This window comes from Leuresthes tenuis, unplaced genomic scaffold (genome assembly GCF_036924035.1).
Source record: "Leuresthes tenuis unplaced genomic scaffold, fLeuTen1.0.hap1 SCAF_9, whole genome shotgun sequence".
Lineage (NCBI taxonomy): Eukaryota > Metazoa > Chordata > Actinopteri > Atheriniformes > Atherinopsidae > Leuresthes > Leuresthes tenuis.
In genome coordinates, this window is record NW_027325363.1 from 6,527,521 (window position 1) to 6,542,940 (window position 15,420).

The window sequence follows — 15,420 nt, forward strand, 5'->3', positions numbered from 1 at the left end:
CTCTATTGAGTACGACATCAGGCTTAAATTCTCTACACTCAGTGAGTCTACATGATGAGATTAACTGGATTATAGCTAAAGTTGGGTTATGCTCCTTATCTGAGGGTAATTATCCTTGGATATATGGCGGTGAATGAATGGAATCACTGGCACAAAGCATGTCATACCCCGGTACGATAGGTGGCGCTGTCCCCATTTCAGCTATCGCTAATAGAGCCACTTCCTGTTGACGTCTTCACCAACAACAACAATACTCAGGTATTTGAGAAAGATGGTGAACGCAGATCAAGATGAAGCTGCGTCCCTCTACATCTGTGATGAGCTGGTTAAGGCACAAAGCGATGCACAGCGGCGCATTCTCCATCGGGTTGTTTATTTATCTGCGACGGCGGCGACAACAACAACAGTAATATCGTCTCCTTCGACTTCTGGGTGACGGAAAAATCTGGAGCATGTGCAGAACGCTCGATCTGATCCACTGTCGTCTACATGCACGTTCAGTGGGTATTTGGATCGAGTTATCTCAGGGTTTCGAATGCGAGTAACACGATCCGATTTGTTTTTTGTCAGATTAAGCTGTCTACGTGAACTGAATAACTCATTAATCCAATCCGATGGCACTCATGTAACCGCACTGAGTGATTGGAAGATTAGCGAATCTGGGGAAAAATGGCCAACGACTTTCTTACTTTGAAGTTGATTGATTCATAGAAAAAGGACACCGCCTGAACAGGGACTTGAACCCTGGACCCTCAGATTAAAAGTCTGATGCTCTACCGACTGAGCTAAAGCTGGGGAACAATAGTCTGTATGAGGGGGGGAAGAAGGGGGAAAAGGTGGAAGAAGGGGGAAGAAGGGGGAAGGGGAAAAATGAAGGAAAAGAGGAGTTTTTGAGAATATGAGGGGAAAAAATGGAATGAACTTGTAGTTATTTGTGTTTCTGCTGTCCATTTCAAGTAAAAGCACACATTCTGGTGTATTCATTTGAGAAATCTACGCGAACATGACACTTTGCTGTGGAATAGCATAGGAGGCTCTTAATCCAAAGGTCACCGGTTCGATTCCACCATTGGAAGATGACACAAACGTTTAGCAAGTGTTATCAAATGTACTTTTATGGTCATTTTTAAATTTCTGAATTAAGTGCTGCAACAATGTAATCTTCTTCTCTGAATGAGTTTGCATGTTTGCAGAAAAAACTGAAGACACTCACTGAAATGTAACAAATTTATTACTAATTTCACACACACAAACACTCAGAAACATGTGTGAAATTAAACCTGAAGTAATAAAAACAGGAATAAATTAAACAATTAAAAATAGAAAAAAATAAATGGGACAGTATATCTTCCCATAATACTACCATTTTCTTTTATGCACGGCAGGTGACACTGACAGCATTTGTTTTTTTCCACCGTGCGGGCGTAAGCTCTCCGGGTTAGTGGAGGTGAGGGCAGGGAATCAGATGGCACAATCTGTTTGTTTCCATTTGGGATGACAAACACAACTGGCTCAATGAATGGACTGGGGTTTAAAAGTACAGGAGATGGAGATGGAGGAAGAGACAGAGGAGAAACGATCTGCAGAAACTTCTTGGGACTGCAGCCAGGTGGTGATACTTTTCTTTTGGTGGGGCTTGTGATGCGGTTGGATAAATCAGACGTCTGAGGGAATAAAGGCACAGTTCACAATATAGGATAACCATAGATGATAGTGAATTAATCTATCTATCATTATGGGTATAGCAGTCAATAAAACCAGATCATTTCAACATGAAATGAATGAAATGCATGAAAGTGCCACTATAGTTACTGCTACATGAAAACAATAACAATGTACATTTTTTAAAATCAAAGTCAACCTATGTATCATTCTCTTTACATTACCTTAGATGAATGCTTCCCAGCCAAACTTAAGTTTGGCTTCAGCATGGCACCATGACAGCCACCAAACCGTGGCTTTGTAAACTGACAAAAAGAAAAACATAACCTTAACTTGGGCTTTGTACATTTTATACAGTTGAGTATATTAATAATATTAATATAAATATCAGCATAAGTAAATCCTCATTACTTACTGATACCAAAGTCACAATGGGTCTTCTCGGTTCATCACCAGCTAAGGAGACGTCCTTTGGTGGTGGTGAATCTGCAGGTGAGGGCCCTGGCTGCTCTGCCACCAGCACGTCATAAATGTATGAGAGCCTTCTGATACCTTCTTTGCATGCAAACCGCAGTTACAGCTCTGTGCACCTCCAAACAGTGACATTTGTCCCCTCATCTGCATTGGGCATTTCTCAATCTGTATTAATGTTTGACAGCAAATAAGAAGGTGTTCCCTTTAAATATGTCACAGCTTTACATTTAATATGATACACATATCACTCTGTGCAGGTTTACCTTTCAGATACAGATCATGCCACTTTTTCTGCCGAGGTGCTGGTCTGTTTCCTGCCTCAGAGGGCCAAACACCCAAGGCAGCAACTTTTCGCAGGCGGGATATCCACTCCTCCTCTCCCATGGCCCTGTGTTTTTTTTTTTTTGTTTGGAAGCCATCTGCCATTAACAGAGAAAGAATATTTATACCAAACAGCTAATATTTGTACATCACAGAAATATGACCAAATGTGCACTATTTTTAACTTATTAAAATATATATATTCATGCACACACATAAGTTCTTACTTGCATACAATCACACAAACACACAGCTAATTATTAACTAATAGCAGTAGCCTACATATTACACATATTACAACAGAAGTGAATACTACATAGATTTCATTCATACCCTAGCTTGTTATCAACTAATACTAGTAGCAGCAATGCATATTTAAGACTTTTGTGACAACAGAAGTTAATATGTCGTACTGATTAGCAGTACAATATAGAGCAGTACAATAGCATTAGCATGTTTGACAAAAAAATCGCCACGTAGAAAAAACGATATATTTACCTTCTGTAGTTAAAGTCACCTGAAGTCCTGCGGGCAGAATTATGGAGAAGTGCCATCGTGATTGGCTATCAGCAAAAATGGAAATGGAGCAACGCGATTGGCTGTTGGGCTGAATTATGGAGAAGTGCCATCGTGATTGGCTATCAACAAAAATGGAAATGGAGCAACGCGATTGGCTGTTGGGCTGAATTATGGAGAAGTGCCATCGTGATTGGCTATCAGCAAAAATGGAAACGAGGCAACGTGATTGGCTGTTGGGCTGAATTATGGAGAAGTGCCATCGTGATTGGCTATCACCAAAGATGGACCAAAAATGGAAATGGGGCAACGCGATTGGAGGAGAATTATACAGACGCTTGGTCTCCCGCTACCGCTATCCAGGCTCTTGAAGATTAAAAAAATGCTTAAAAGTTTGGATATATGCAGTTTTACCATTGTTCAAAGGAACGATATCGAAGGTTGCAAGTCTTGCAACCCTGTGACAGAGTTTCACTAGATTCTGAAGTTGTTGATGCTGTGACCAACACATGCTTTTTCAGACAGGTAAACATGGTGAAATGTCTTCAAGAACCAAGAAGAAGTCCAGGTTCCCTAATCTAAGATTTATAGGATTACCATGAGCAGAATGACCGAGAATCTAGTCTAATGTTTAGAGAGGATGCCTCAGTTGGTCGAGTTTAATCTGAGGTTTCAGGGATGAAATCCCAGTTCAGGTGGCTTAACTTTGATAAAATTCAAAATGGGAAATTGTTATTTGTTCCTTTCTGTAAAAGTTTGTGTAGATGACTTATGTCATACTCAGTAGAGTCAGAATTCAATGGTGGGTTCAGAAAGGTAGCTAGCTTTGATAGCTAGCAACTAGCGCAATGTCTTGGATTGGGGAAAGTGATTCTGTTTAGAAACCCTGGGTTCAGAAAGGTAGCTAGCTTTGATAGCTAGCAACTAGCGCGAAGTCTTCTGATGCTCTACCGACTGAGCTATCCAGGCACTTGAAGATAAAAAAAATGCTTAAAATTTTGGATATATTCACTTTTACCATTGTTCAAAGGAATGATATCGAAGATTTCATCGTGAAACAGTGAAAAGCGTAACACTGCAGGTGACAAAGTAAGTCTTTTAACCCCGTGACAGAGTTTCACTAGATTCTGAAGTTGTTGATGCTGTGACCAACACATGCTTTTTCAGACAGGTAAACATGGTGAAATGTCTTCAAGAACCAAGAAGAAGTCCAGGTTCCCTAATCTAAGATTTATAGGATTACCATGAGCAGAATGACCGAGAATCTAGTCTAATGTTTAGAGAGGATGCCTCAGTTGGTCGAGTGTCAGACTTTTAATCTGAGGTTTCAGGGATGAAATCCCAGTTCAGGTGGCTTAACTTTGATAAAATTCAAAATGGGAAATTGTTATTTGTTCCTTTCTGTTAAAGTTTGCGTAGATGACGTATGTCATACTCAGTAGAGTCAAAATTCAATGGTGGGTTCATAAAGGTAGCTAGCTTTGATAGCTAGCAACTAGCGCGAAGTCTTGGATTGGGGAAAGTGACTCTGTGGAGTGTAACATAAGCCATCAACAACGACATCAAGCAACAGCTGAGTTAGGTTTTGGAGATGATACTAAACTTAAATCGCCTGAACAGGGACTTGAACCCTGGACCCTCAGATTAAAAGTCTGATGCTCTACCGACTGAGCTATCCAGGCTCTTGAAGATTAAAAAAATGCTTAAAATTTTGGATATATGCAGTTTTACCATTGTTCAAAGGAACAATATCGAAGGTTGCAAGTCTTGCAACCCTGTGACAGAGTTTCACTAGATTCTGAAGTTGTTGATGCTGTGACCAACACATGCTTTTTCAGACAGGTAAACATGGTGAAATGTCTTCAAGAACCCAGAAGAAGTCCAGTTTCCCTAATCTAAGATTTATAGGATTACCATGAGCAGAATGACCGAGAATCTAGTCTAATGTTTAGAGAGGATGCCTCAGTTGGTCGAGTTTAATCTGAGGTTTCAGGGATGAAATCCCAGTTCAGGTGGCTTAACTTTGATAAAATTCAAAATGGGAAATTGTTATTTGTTCCTTTCTGTAAAAGTTTGTGTAGATGACTTATGTCATACTCAGTAGAGTCAGAATTCAATGGTGGGTTCAGAAAGGTAGCTAGCTTTGATAGCTAGCAACTAGCGCAATGTCTTGGATTGGGGAAAGTGATTCTGTTTAGAAACCCTGGGTTCAGAAAGGTAGCTAGCTTTGATAGCTAGCAACTAGCGCGAAGTCTTCTGATGCTCTACCGACTGAGCTATCCAGGCTCTTGAAGATAAAAAAAATGCTTAAAATTTTGGATATATTCACTTTTACCATTGTTCAAAGGAATGATATCGAAGATTTCATCGTGAAACAGTGAAAAGCGTAACACTGCAGGTGACAAAGTAAGTCTTGCAACCCCGTGACAGAGTTTCACTAGATTCTGAAGTTGTTGATGCTGTGACCAACACATGCTTTTTCAGACAGGTAAACATGGTGAAATGTCTTCAAGAACCAAGAAGAAGTCCAGGTTCCCTAATCTAAGATTTATAGGATTACCATGAGCAGAATGACCGAGAATCTAGTCTAATGTTTAGAGAGGATGCCTCAGTTGGTCGAGTGTCAGACTTTTAATCTGAGGTTTCAGGGATGAAATCCCAGTTCAGGTGGCTTAACTTTGATAAAATTCAAAATGGGAAATTGTTATTTGTTCCTTTCTGTTAAAGTTTGCGTAGATGACGTATGTCATACTCAGTAGAGTCAAAATTCAATGGTGGGTTCATAAAGGTAGCTAGCTTTGATAGCTAGCAACTAGCGCGAAGTCTTGGATTGGGGAAAGTGACTCTGTGGAGTGTAACATAAGCCATCAACAACGACATCAAGCAACAGCTGAGTTAGGTTTTGGAGATGATACTAAACTTAAATCGCCTGAACAGGGACTTGAACCCTGGACCCTCAGATTAAAAGTCTGATGCTCTACCGACTGAGCTATCCAGGCTCTTGAAGATTAAAAAAATGCTTAAAATTTTGGATATATGCAGTTTTACCATTGTTCAAAGGAACAATATCGAAGGTTGCAAGTCTTGCAACCCTGTGACAGAGTTTCACTAGATTCTGAAGTTGTTGATGCTGTGACCAACACATGCTTTTTCAGACAGGTAAACATGGTGAAATGTCTTCAAGAACCCAGAAGAAGTCCAGTTTCCCTAATCTAAGATTTATAGGATTACCATGAGCAGAATGACCGAGAATCTAGTCTAATGTTTAGAGAGGATGCCTCAGTTGGTCGAGTGTCAGACTTTTAATCTGAGGTTTCAGGGATGAAATCCCAGTTCAGGTGGCTTAACTTTGATAAAATTCAAAATGGGAAATTGTTATTTGTTCCTTTCTGTAAAAGTTTGTGTAGATGACTTATGTCATACTCAGTAGAGTCAGAATTCAATGGTGGGTTCAGAAAGGTAGCTAGCTTTGATAGCTAGCAACTAGCGCAATGTCTTGGATTGGGGAAAGTGATTCTGTTTAGAAACCCTGGGTTCAGAAAGGTAGCTAGCTTTGATAGCTAGCAACTAGCGCAAAGTCTTCTGATGCTCTACCGACTGAGCTATCCAGGCTCTTGAAGATAAAAAAAATGCTTAAAATTTTGGATATATTCACTTTTACCATTGTTCAAAGGAATGATATCGAAGATTTCATCGTGAAACAGTGAAAAGCGTAACACTGCAGGTGACAAAGTAAGTCTTGCAACCCCGTGACAGAGTTTCACTAGATTCTGAAGTTGTTGATGCTGTGACCAACACATGCTTTTTCAGACAGGTAAACATGGTGAAATGTCTTCAAGAACCAAGAAGAAGTCCAGGTTCCCTAATCTAAGATTTATAGGATTACCATGAGCAGAATGACCGAGAATCTAGTCTAATGTTTAGAGAGGATGCCTCAGTTGGTCGAGTGTCAGACTTTTAATCTGAGGTTTCAGGGATGAAATCCCAGTTCAGGTGGCTTAACTTTGATAAAATTCAAAATGGGAAATTGTTATTTGTTCCTTTCTGTTAAAGTTTGCGTAGATGACGTATGTCATACTCAGTAGAGTCAAAATTCAATGGTGGGTTCATAAAGGTAGCTAGCTTTGATAGCTAGCAACTAGCGCGAAGTCTTGGATTGGGGAAAGTGACTCTGTGGAGTGTAACATAAGCCATTAACAACGACATCAAGCAACAGCTGAGTTAGGTTCTGGAGATGATACTAAACTTAAATCACCTGAACAGGGACTTGAACCCTGGACCCTCAGATTAAAAGTCTGATGCTCTACCGACTGAGCTATCCAGGCTCTTGAAGATTAAAAAAATGCTTAAAATTTTGGATATATGCAGTTTTACCATTGTTCAAAGGAACGATATCGAAGGTTGCAAGTCTTGCAACCCTGTGACAGAGTTTCACTAGATTCTGAAGTTGTTGATGCTGTGACCAACACATGCTTTTTCAGACAGGTAAACATGGTGAAATGTCTTCAAGAACCCAGAAGAAGTCCAGTTTCCCTAATCTAAGATTTATAGGATTACCATGAGCAGAATGACCGAGAATCTAGTCTAATGTTTAGAGAGGATGCCTCAGTTGGTCGAGTTTAATCTGAGGTTTCAGGGATGAAATCCCAGTTCAGGTGGCTTAACTTTGATAAAATTCAAAATGGGAAATTGTTATTTGTTCCTTTCTGTAAAAGTTTGTGTAGATGACTTATGTCATACTCAGTAGAGTCAGAATTCAATGGTGGGTTCAGAAAGGTAGCTAGCTTTGATAGCTAGCAACTAGCGCGAAGTCTTGGATTGGGGAAAGTGACTCTGTGGAGTGTAACATAAGCCATTAACAACGACATCAAGCAACAGCTGAGTTAGGTTCTGGAGATGATACTAAACTTAAATCACCTGAACAGGGACTTGAACCCTGGACCCTCAGATTAAAAGTCTGATGCTCTACCGACTGAGCTATCCAGGCTCTTGAAGATTAAAAAAATGCTTAAAATTTTGGATATATGCAGTTTTACCATTGTTCAAAGGAACGATATCGAAGGTTGCAAGTCTTGCAACCCTGTGACAGAGTTTCACTAGATTCTGAAGTTGTTGATGCTGTGACCAAAACATGCTTTTTCAGACAGGTAAACATGGTGAAATGTCTTCAAGAACCAAGAAGAAGTCCAGGTTCCCTAATCTAAGATTTATAGGATTACCATGAGCAGAATGACCGAGAATCTAGTCTAATGTTTAGAGAGGATGCCTCAGTTGGTCGAGTGTCAGACTTTTAATCTGAGGTTTCAGGGATGAAATCCCAGTTCAGGTGGCTTAACTTTGATAAAATTCAAAATGGGAAATTGTTATTTGTTCCTTTCTGTTAAAGTTTGCGTAGATGACGTATGTCATACTCAGTAGAGTCAAAATTCAATGGTGGGTTCATAAAGGTAGCTAGCTTTGATAGCTAGCAACTAGCGCGAAGTCTTGGATTGGGGAAAGTGACTCTGTGGAGTGTAACATAAGCCATCAACAACGACATCATGCAACAGCTGAGTTAGGTTTTGGAGATGATACTAAACTTAAATCGCCTGAACAGGGACTTGAACCCTGGACCCTCAGATTAAAAGTCTGATGCTCTACCGACTGAGCTATCCAGGCTCTTGAAGATTAAAAAAATGCTTAAAATTTTGGATATATGCAGTTTTACCATTGTTCAAAGGAACAATATCGAAGGTTGCAAGTCTTGCAACCCTGTGACAGAGTTTCACTAGATTCTGAAGTTGTTGATGCTGTGACCAACACATGCTTTTTCAGACAGGTAAACATGGTGAAATGTCTTCAAGAACCCAGAAGAAGTCCAGTTTCCCTAATCTAAGATTTATAGGATTACCATGAGCAGAATGACCGAGAATCTAGTCTAATGTTTAGAGAGGATGCCTCAGTTGGTCGAGTTTAATCTGAGGTTTCAGGGATGAAATCCCAGTTCAGGTGGCTTAACTTTGATAAAATTCAAAATGGGAAATTGTTATTTGTTCCTTTCTGTAAAAGTTTGTGTAGATGACTTATGTCATACTCAGTAGAGTCAGAATTCAATGGTGGGTTCAGAAAGGTAGCTAGCTTTGATAGCTAGCAACTAGCGCGAAGTCTTGGATTGGGGAAAGTGACTCTGTGGAGTGTAACATAAGCCATTAACAACGACATCAAGCAACAGCTGAGTTAGGTTCTGGAGATGATACTAAACTTAAATCACCTGAACAGGGACTTGAACCCTGGACCCTCAGATTAAAAGTCTGATGCTCTACCGACTGAGCTATCCAGGCTCTTGAAGATTAAAAAAATGCTTAAAATTTTGGATATATGCAGTTTTACCATTGTTCAAAGGAACGATATCGAAGGTTGCAAGTCTTGCAACCCTGTGACAGAGTTTCACTAGATTCTGAAGTTGTTGATGCTGTGACCAAAACATGCTTTTTCAGACAGGTAAACATGGTGAAATGTCTTCAAGAACCAAGAAGAAGTCCAGGTTCCCTAATCTAAGATTTATAGGATTACCATGAGCAGAATGACCGAGAATCTAGTCTAATGTTTAGAGAGGATGCCTCAGTTGGTCGAGTGTCAGACTTTTAATCTGAGGTTTCAGGGATGAAATCCCAGTTCAGGTGGCTTAACTTTGATAAAATTCAAAATGGGAAATTGTTATTTGTTCCTTTCTGTTAAAGTTTGCGTAGATGACGTATGTCATACTCAGTAGAGTCAAAATTCAATGGTGGGTTCATAAAGGTAGCTAGCTTTGATAGCTAGCAACTAGCGCGAAGTCTTGGATTGGGGAAAGTGACTCTGTGGAGTGTAACATAAGCCATCAACAACGACATCAAGCAACAGCTGAGTTAGGTTTTGGAGATGATACTAAACTTAAATCGCCTGAACAGGGACTTGAACCCTGGACCCTCAGATTAAAAGTCTGATGCTCTACCGACTGAGCTATCCAGGCTCTTGAAGATTAAAAAAATGCTTAAAATTTTGGATATATGCAGTTTTACCATTGTTCAAAGGAACAATATCGAAGGTTGCAAGTCTTGCAACCCTGTGACAGAGTTTCACTAGATTCTGAAGTTGTTGATGCTGTGACCAACACATGCTTTTTCAGACAGGTAAACATGGTGAAATGTCTTCAAGAACCCAGAAGAAGTCCAGTTTCCCTAATCTAAGATTTATAGGATTACCATGAGCAGAATGACCGAGAATCTAGTCTAATGTTTAGAGAGGATGCCTCAGTTGGTCGAGTTTAATCTGAGGTTTCAGGGATGAAATCCCAGTTCAGGTGGCTTAACTTTGATAAAATTCAAAATGGGAAATTGTTATTTGTTCCTTTCTGTAAAAGTTTGTGTAGATGACTTATGTCATACTCAGTAGAGTCAGAATTCAATGGTGGGTTCAGAAAGGTAGCTAGCTTTGATAGCTAGCAACTAGCGCAATGTCTTGGATTGGGGAAAGTGATTCTGTTTAGAAACCCTGGGTTCAGAAAGGTAGCTAGCTTTGATAGCTAGCAACTAGCGCGAAGTCTTCTGATGCTCTACCGACTGAGCTATCCAGGCTCTTGAAGATAAAAAAAATGCTTAAAATTTTGGATATATTCACTTTTACCATTGTTCAAAGGAATGATATCGAAGATTTCATCGTGAAACAGTGAAAAGCGTAACACTGCAGGTGACAAAGTAAGTCTTGCAACCCCGTGACAGAGTTTCACTAGATTCTGAAGTTGTTGATGCTGTGACCAACACATGCTTTTTCAGACAGGTAAACATGGTGAAATGTCTTCAAGAACCAAGAAGAAGTCCAGGTTCCCTAATCTAAGATTTATAGGATTACCATGAGCAGAATGACCGAGAATCTAGTCTAATGTTTAGAGAGGATGCCTCAGTTGGTCGAGTGTCAGACTTTTAATCTGAGGTTTCAGGGATGAAATCCCAGTTCAGGTGGCTTAACTTTGATAAAATTCAAAATGGGAAATTGTTATTTGTTCCTTTCTGTTAAAGTTTGCGTAGATGACGTATGTCATACTCAGTAGAGTCAAAATTCAATGGTGGGTTCATAAAGGTAGCTAGCTTTGATAGCTAGCAACTAGCGCGAAGTCTTGGATTGGGGAAAGTGACTCTGTGGAGTGTAACATAAGCCATCAACAACGACATCAAGCAACAGCTGAGTTAGGTTTTGGAGATGATACTAAACTTAAATCGCCTGAACAGGGACTTGAACCCTGGACCCTCAGATTAAAAGTCTGATGCTCTACCGACTGAGCTATCCAGGCTCTTGAAGATTAAAAAAATGCTTAAAATTTTGGATATATGCAGTTTTACCATTGTTCAAAGGAACAATATCGAAGGTTGCAAGTCTTGCAACCCTGTGACAGAGTTTCACTAGATTCTGAAGTTGTTGATGCTGTGACCAACACATGCTTTTTCAGACAGGTAAACATGGTGAAATGTCTTCAAGAACCCAGAAGAAGTCCAGTTTCCCTAATCTAAGATTTATAGGATTACCATGAGCAGAATGACCGAGAATCTAGTCTAATGTTTAGAGAGGATGCCTCAGTTGGTCGAGTTTAATCTGAGGTTTCAGGGATGAAATCCCAGTTCAGGTGGCTTAACTTTGATAAAATTCAAAATGGGAAATTGTTATTTGTTCCTTTCTGTAAAAGTTTGTGTAGATGACTTATGTCATACTCAGTAGAGTCAGAATTCAATGGTGGGTTCAGAAAGGTAGCTAGCTTTGATAGCTAGCAACTAGCGCAATGTCTTGGATTGGGGAAAGTGATTCTGTTTAGAAACCCTGGGTTCAGAAAGGTAGCTAGCTTTGATAGCTAGCAACTAGCGCGAAGTCTTCTGATGCTCTACCGACTGAGCTATCCAGGCTCTTGAAGATAAAAAAAATGCTTAAAATTTTGGATATATTCACTTTTACCATTGTTCAAAGGAATGATATCGAAGATTTCATCGTGAAACAGTGAAAAGCGTAACACTGCAGGTGACAAAGTAAGTCTTGCAACCCCGTGACAGAGTTTCACTAGATTCTGAAGTTGTTGATGCTGTGACCAACACATGCTTTTTCAGACAGGTAAACATGGTGAAATGTCTTCAAGAACCAAGAAGAAGTCCAGGTTCCCTAATCTAAGATTTATAGGATTACCATGAGCAGAATGACCGAGAATCTAGTCTAATGTTTAGAGAGGATGCCTCAGTTGGTCGAGTGTCAGACTTTTAATCTGAGGTTTCAGGGATGAAATCCCAGTTCAGGTGGCTTAACTTTGATAAAATTCAAAATGGGAAATTGTTATTTGTTCCTTTCTGTTAAAGTTTGCGTAGATGACGTATGTCATACTCAGTAGAGTCAAAATTCAATGGTGGGTTCAGAAAGGTAGCTAGCTTTGATAGCTAGCAACTAGCGCAATGTCTTGGATTGGGGAAAGTGATTCTGTTTAGAAACCCTGGGTTCAGAAAGGTAGCTAGCAACTAGCGGGAAGTCTTGGATTGGGGAAAGTGACTCTGTGGAGTGTAACATAAACCATCAACAACGACATCAAGCAACAGCTGAGTTAGGTTTTGGAGATGATACTAAACTTAAATCGCCTGAACAGGGACTTGAACCCTGGACCCTCAGATTAAAAGTCTGATGCTCTACCGACTGAGCTATCCAGGCTCTTGAAGATTAAAAAAATGCTTAAAAGTTTGGATATATGCAGTTTTACCATTGTTCAAAGGAACGATATCGAAGGTTGCAAGTCTTGCAACCCCGTGACAGAGTTTCACTAGATTCTGAAGTTGTTGATGCTGTGACCAACACATGCTTTTTCAGACAGGTAAACATGGTGAAATGTCTTCAAGAACCAAGAAGAAGTCCAGGTTCCCTAATCTAAGATTTATAGGATTACCATGAGCAGAATGACCGAGAATCTAGTCTAATGTTTAGAGAGGATGCCTCAGTTGGTCGAGTGTCAGACTTTTAATCTGAGGTTTCAGGGATGAAATCCCAGTTCAGGTGGCTTAACTTTGATAAAATTCAAAATGGGAAATTGTTATTTGTTCCTTTCTGTTAAAGTTTGCGTAGATGACGTATGTCATACTCAGTAGAGTCAAAATTCAATGGTGGGTTCATAAAGGTAGCTAGCTTTGATAGCTAGCAACTAGCGCGAAGTCTTGGATTGGGGAAAGTGACTCTGTGGAGTGTAACATAAGCCATCAAAAACGACATCAAGCAACAGCTGAGTTAGGTTTTGGAGATGATACTAAACTTAAATCGCCTGAACAGGGACTTGAACCCTGGACCCTCAGATTAAAAGTCTGATGCTCTACCGACTGAGCTATCCAGGCTCTTGAAGATTAAAAAAATGCTTAAAATTTTGGATATATGCAGTTTTACCATTGTTCAAAGGAACAATATCGAAGGTTGCAAGTCTTGCAACCCTGTGACAGAGTTTCACTAGATTCTGAAGTTGTTGATGCTGTGACCAACACATGCTTTTTCAGACAGGTAAACATGGTGAAATGTCTTCAAGAACCCAGAAGAAGTCCAGTTTCCCTAATCTAAGATTTATAGGATTACCATGAGCAGAATGACCGAGAATCTAGTCTAATGTTTAGAGAGGATGCCTCAGTTGGTCGAGTGTCAGACTTTTAATCTGAGGTTTCAGGGATGAAATCCCAGTTCAGGTGGCTTAACTTTGATAAAATTCAAAATGGGAAATTGTTATTTGTTCCTTTCTGTAAAAGTTTGTGTAGATGACTTATGTCATACTCAGTAGAGTCAGAATTCAATGGTGGGTTCAGAAAGGTAGCTAGCTTTGATAGCTAGCAACTAGCGCAATGTCTTGGATTGGGGAAAGTGATTCTGTTTAGAAACCCTGGGTTCAGAAAGGTAGCTAGCTTTGATAGCTAGCAACTAGCGCAAAGTCTTCTGATGCTCTACCGACTGAGCTATCCAGGCTCTTGAAGATAAAAAAAATGCTTAAAATTTTGGATATATTCACTTTTACCATTGTTCAAAGGAATGATATCGAAGATTTCATCGTGAAACAGTGAAAAGCGTAACACTGCAGGTGACAAAGTAAGTCTTGCAACCCCGTGACAGAGTTTCACTAGATTCTGAAGTTGTTGATGCTGTGACCAACACATGCTTTTTCAGACAGGTAAACATGGTGAAATGTCTTCAAGAACCAAGAAGAAGTCCAGGTTCCCTAATCTAAGATTTATAGGATTACCATGAGCAGAATGACCGAGAATCTAGTCTAATGTTTAGAGAGGATGCCTCAGTTGGTCGAGTGTCAGACTTTTAATCTGAGGTTTCAGGGATGAAATCCCAGTTCAGGTGGCTTAACTTTGATAAAATTCAAAATGGGAAATTGTTATTTGTTCCTTTCTGTTAAAGTTTGCGTAGATGACGTATGTCATACTCAGTAGAGTCAAAATTCAATGGTGGGTTCATAAAGGTAGCTAGCTTTGATAGCTAGCAACTAGCGCGAAGTCTTGGATTGGGGAAAGTGACTCTGTGGAGTGTAACATAAGCCATTAACAACGACATCAAGCAACAGCTGAGTTAGGTTCTGGAGATGATACTAAACTTAAATCACCTGAACAGGGACTTGAACCCTGGACCCGCAGATTAAAAGTCTGATGCTCTACCGACTGAGCTATCCAGGCTCTTGAAGATTAAAAAAATGCTTAAAATTTTGGATATATGCAGTTTTACCATTGTTCAAAGGAACGATATCGAAGGTTGCAAGTCTTGCAACCCTGTGACAGAGTTTCACTAGATTCTGAAGTTGTTGATGCTGTGACCAACACATGCTTTTTCAGACAGGTAAACATGGTGAAATGTCTTCAAGAACCCAGAAGAAGTCCAGTTTCCCTAATCTAAGATTTATAGGATTACCATGAGCAGAATGACCGAGAATCTAGTCTAATGTTTAGAGAGGATGCCTCAGTTGGTCGAGTTTAATCTGAGGTTTCAGGGATGAAATCCCAGTTCAGGTGGCTTAACTTTGATAAAATTCAAAATGGGAAATTGTTATTTGTTCCTTTCTGTAAAAGTTTGTGTAGATGACTTATGTCATACTCAGTAGAGTCAGAATTCAATGGTGGGTTCAGAAAGGTAGCTAGCTTTGATAGCTAGCAACTAGCGCGAAGTCTTGGATTGGGGAAAGTGACTCTGTGGAGTGTAACATAAGCCATTAACAACGACATCAAGCAACAGCTGAGTTAGGTTCTGGAGATGATACTAAACTTAAATCACCTGAACAGGGACTTGAACCCTGGACCCTCAGATTAAAAGTCTGATGCTCTACCGACTGAGCTATCCAGGCTCTTGAAGATTAAAAAAATGCTTAAAATTTTGGATATATGCAGTTTTACCATTGTTCAAAGGAACGATATCGAAGGTTGCAAGTCTTGCAAC

General features: G+C 39.9%; 13 non-coding genes across 13 annotated transcripts; all 13 read right to left on the bottom strand.

The window, feature by feature from the left end:
- Positions 1–719: 719 nt before the first annotated feature.
- On the bottom strand, positions 720–796 carry trnak-uuu (transfer RNA lysine (anticodon UUU)). Its single transcript has one exon. It is a non-coding gene; the product is annotated as a tRNA-Lys (tRNA).
- Positions 797–4,582: 3,786 nt separating this feature from the next.
- trnak-uuu (transfer RNA lysine (anticodon UUU)) lies at positions 4,583–4,655 on the bottom strand. Its single transcript has one exon. It is a non-coding gene; the product is annotated as a tRNA-Lys (tRNA).
- A 1,244-nt stretch (positions 4,656–5,899) lies between these two features.
- Positions 5,900–5,972, bottom strand: trnak-uuu (transfer RNA lysine (anticodon UUU)). The gene has a single exon. It is a non-coding gene; the product is annotated as a tRNA-Lys (tRNA).
- A 1,253-nt stretch (positions 5,973–7,225) lies between these two features.
- Positions 7,226–7,298, bottom strand: trnak-uuu (transfer RNA lysine (anticodon UUU)). The gene has a single exon. It is a non-coding gene; the product is annotated as a tRNA-Lys (tRNA).
- A 589-nt stretch (positions 7,299–7,887) lies between these two features.
- trnak-uuu (transfer RNA lysine (anticodon UUU)) lies at positions 7,888–7,960 on the bottom strand. The gene has a single exon. It is a non-coding gene; the product is annotated as a tRNA-Lys (tRNA).
- Positions 7,961–8,558: 598 nt separating this feature from the next.
- On the bottom strand, positions 8,559–8,631 carry trnak-uuu (transfer RNA lysine (anticodon UUU)). Its single transcript has one exon. It is a non-coding gene; the product is annotated as a tRNA-Lys (tRNA).
- Positions 8,632–9,220: 589 nt separating this feature from the next.
- Positions 9,221–9,293, bottom strand: trnak-uuu (transfer RNA lysine (anticodon UUU)). The gene has a single exon. It is a non-coding gene; the product is annotated as a tRNA-Lys (tRNA).
- A 598-nt stretch (positions 9,294–9,891) lies between these two features.
- trnak-uuu (transfer RNA lysine (anticodon UUU)) lies at positions 9,892–9,964 on the bottom strand. The gene has a single exon. It is a non-coding gene; the product is annotated as a tRNA-Lys (tRNA).
- Positions 9,965–11,208: 1,244 nt separating this feature from the next.
- trnak-uuu (transfer RNA lysine (anticodon UUU)) lies at positions 11,209–11,281 on the bottom strand. The gene has a single exon. It is a non-coding gene; the product is annotated as a tRNA-Lys (tRNA).
- A 1,315-nt stretch (positions 11,282–12,596) lies between these two features.
- On the bottom strand, positions 12,597–12,669 carry trnak-uuu (transfer RNA lysine (anticodon UUU)). Its single transcript has one exon. It is a non-coding gene; the product is annotated as a tRNA-Lys (tRNA).
- A 598-nt stretch (positions 12,670–13,267) lies between these two features.
- On the bottom strand, positions 13,268–13,340 carry trnak-uuu (transfer RNA lysine (anticodon UUU)). The gene has a single exon. It is a non-coding gene; the product is annotated as a tRNA-Lys (tRNA).
- A 1,253-nt stretch (positions 13,341–14,593) lies between these two features.
- trnak-uuu (transfer RNA lysine (anticodon UUU)) lies at positions 14,594–14,666 on the bottom strand. The gene has a single exon. It is a non-coding gene; the product is annotated as a tRNA-Lys (tRNA).
- A 589-nt stretch (positions 14,667–15,255) lies between these two features.
- Positions 15,256–15,328, bottom strand: trnak-uuu (transfer RNA lysine (anticodon UUU)). Its single transcript has one exon. It is a non-coding gene; the product is annotated as a tRNA-Lys (tRNA).
- Between the last annotated feature and the right edge of the window lie 92 nt (positions 15,329–15,420).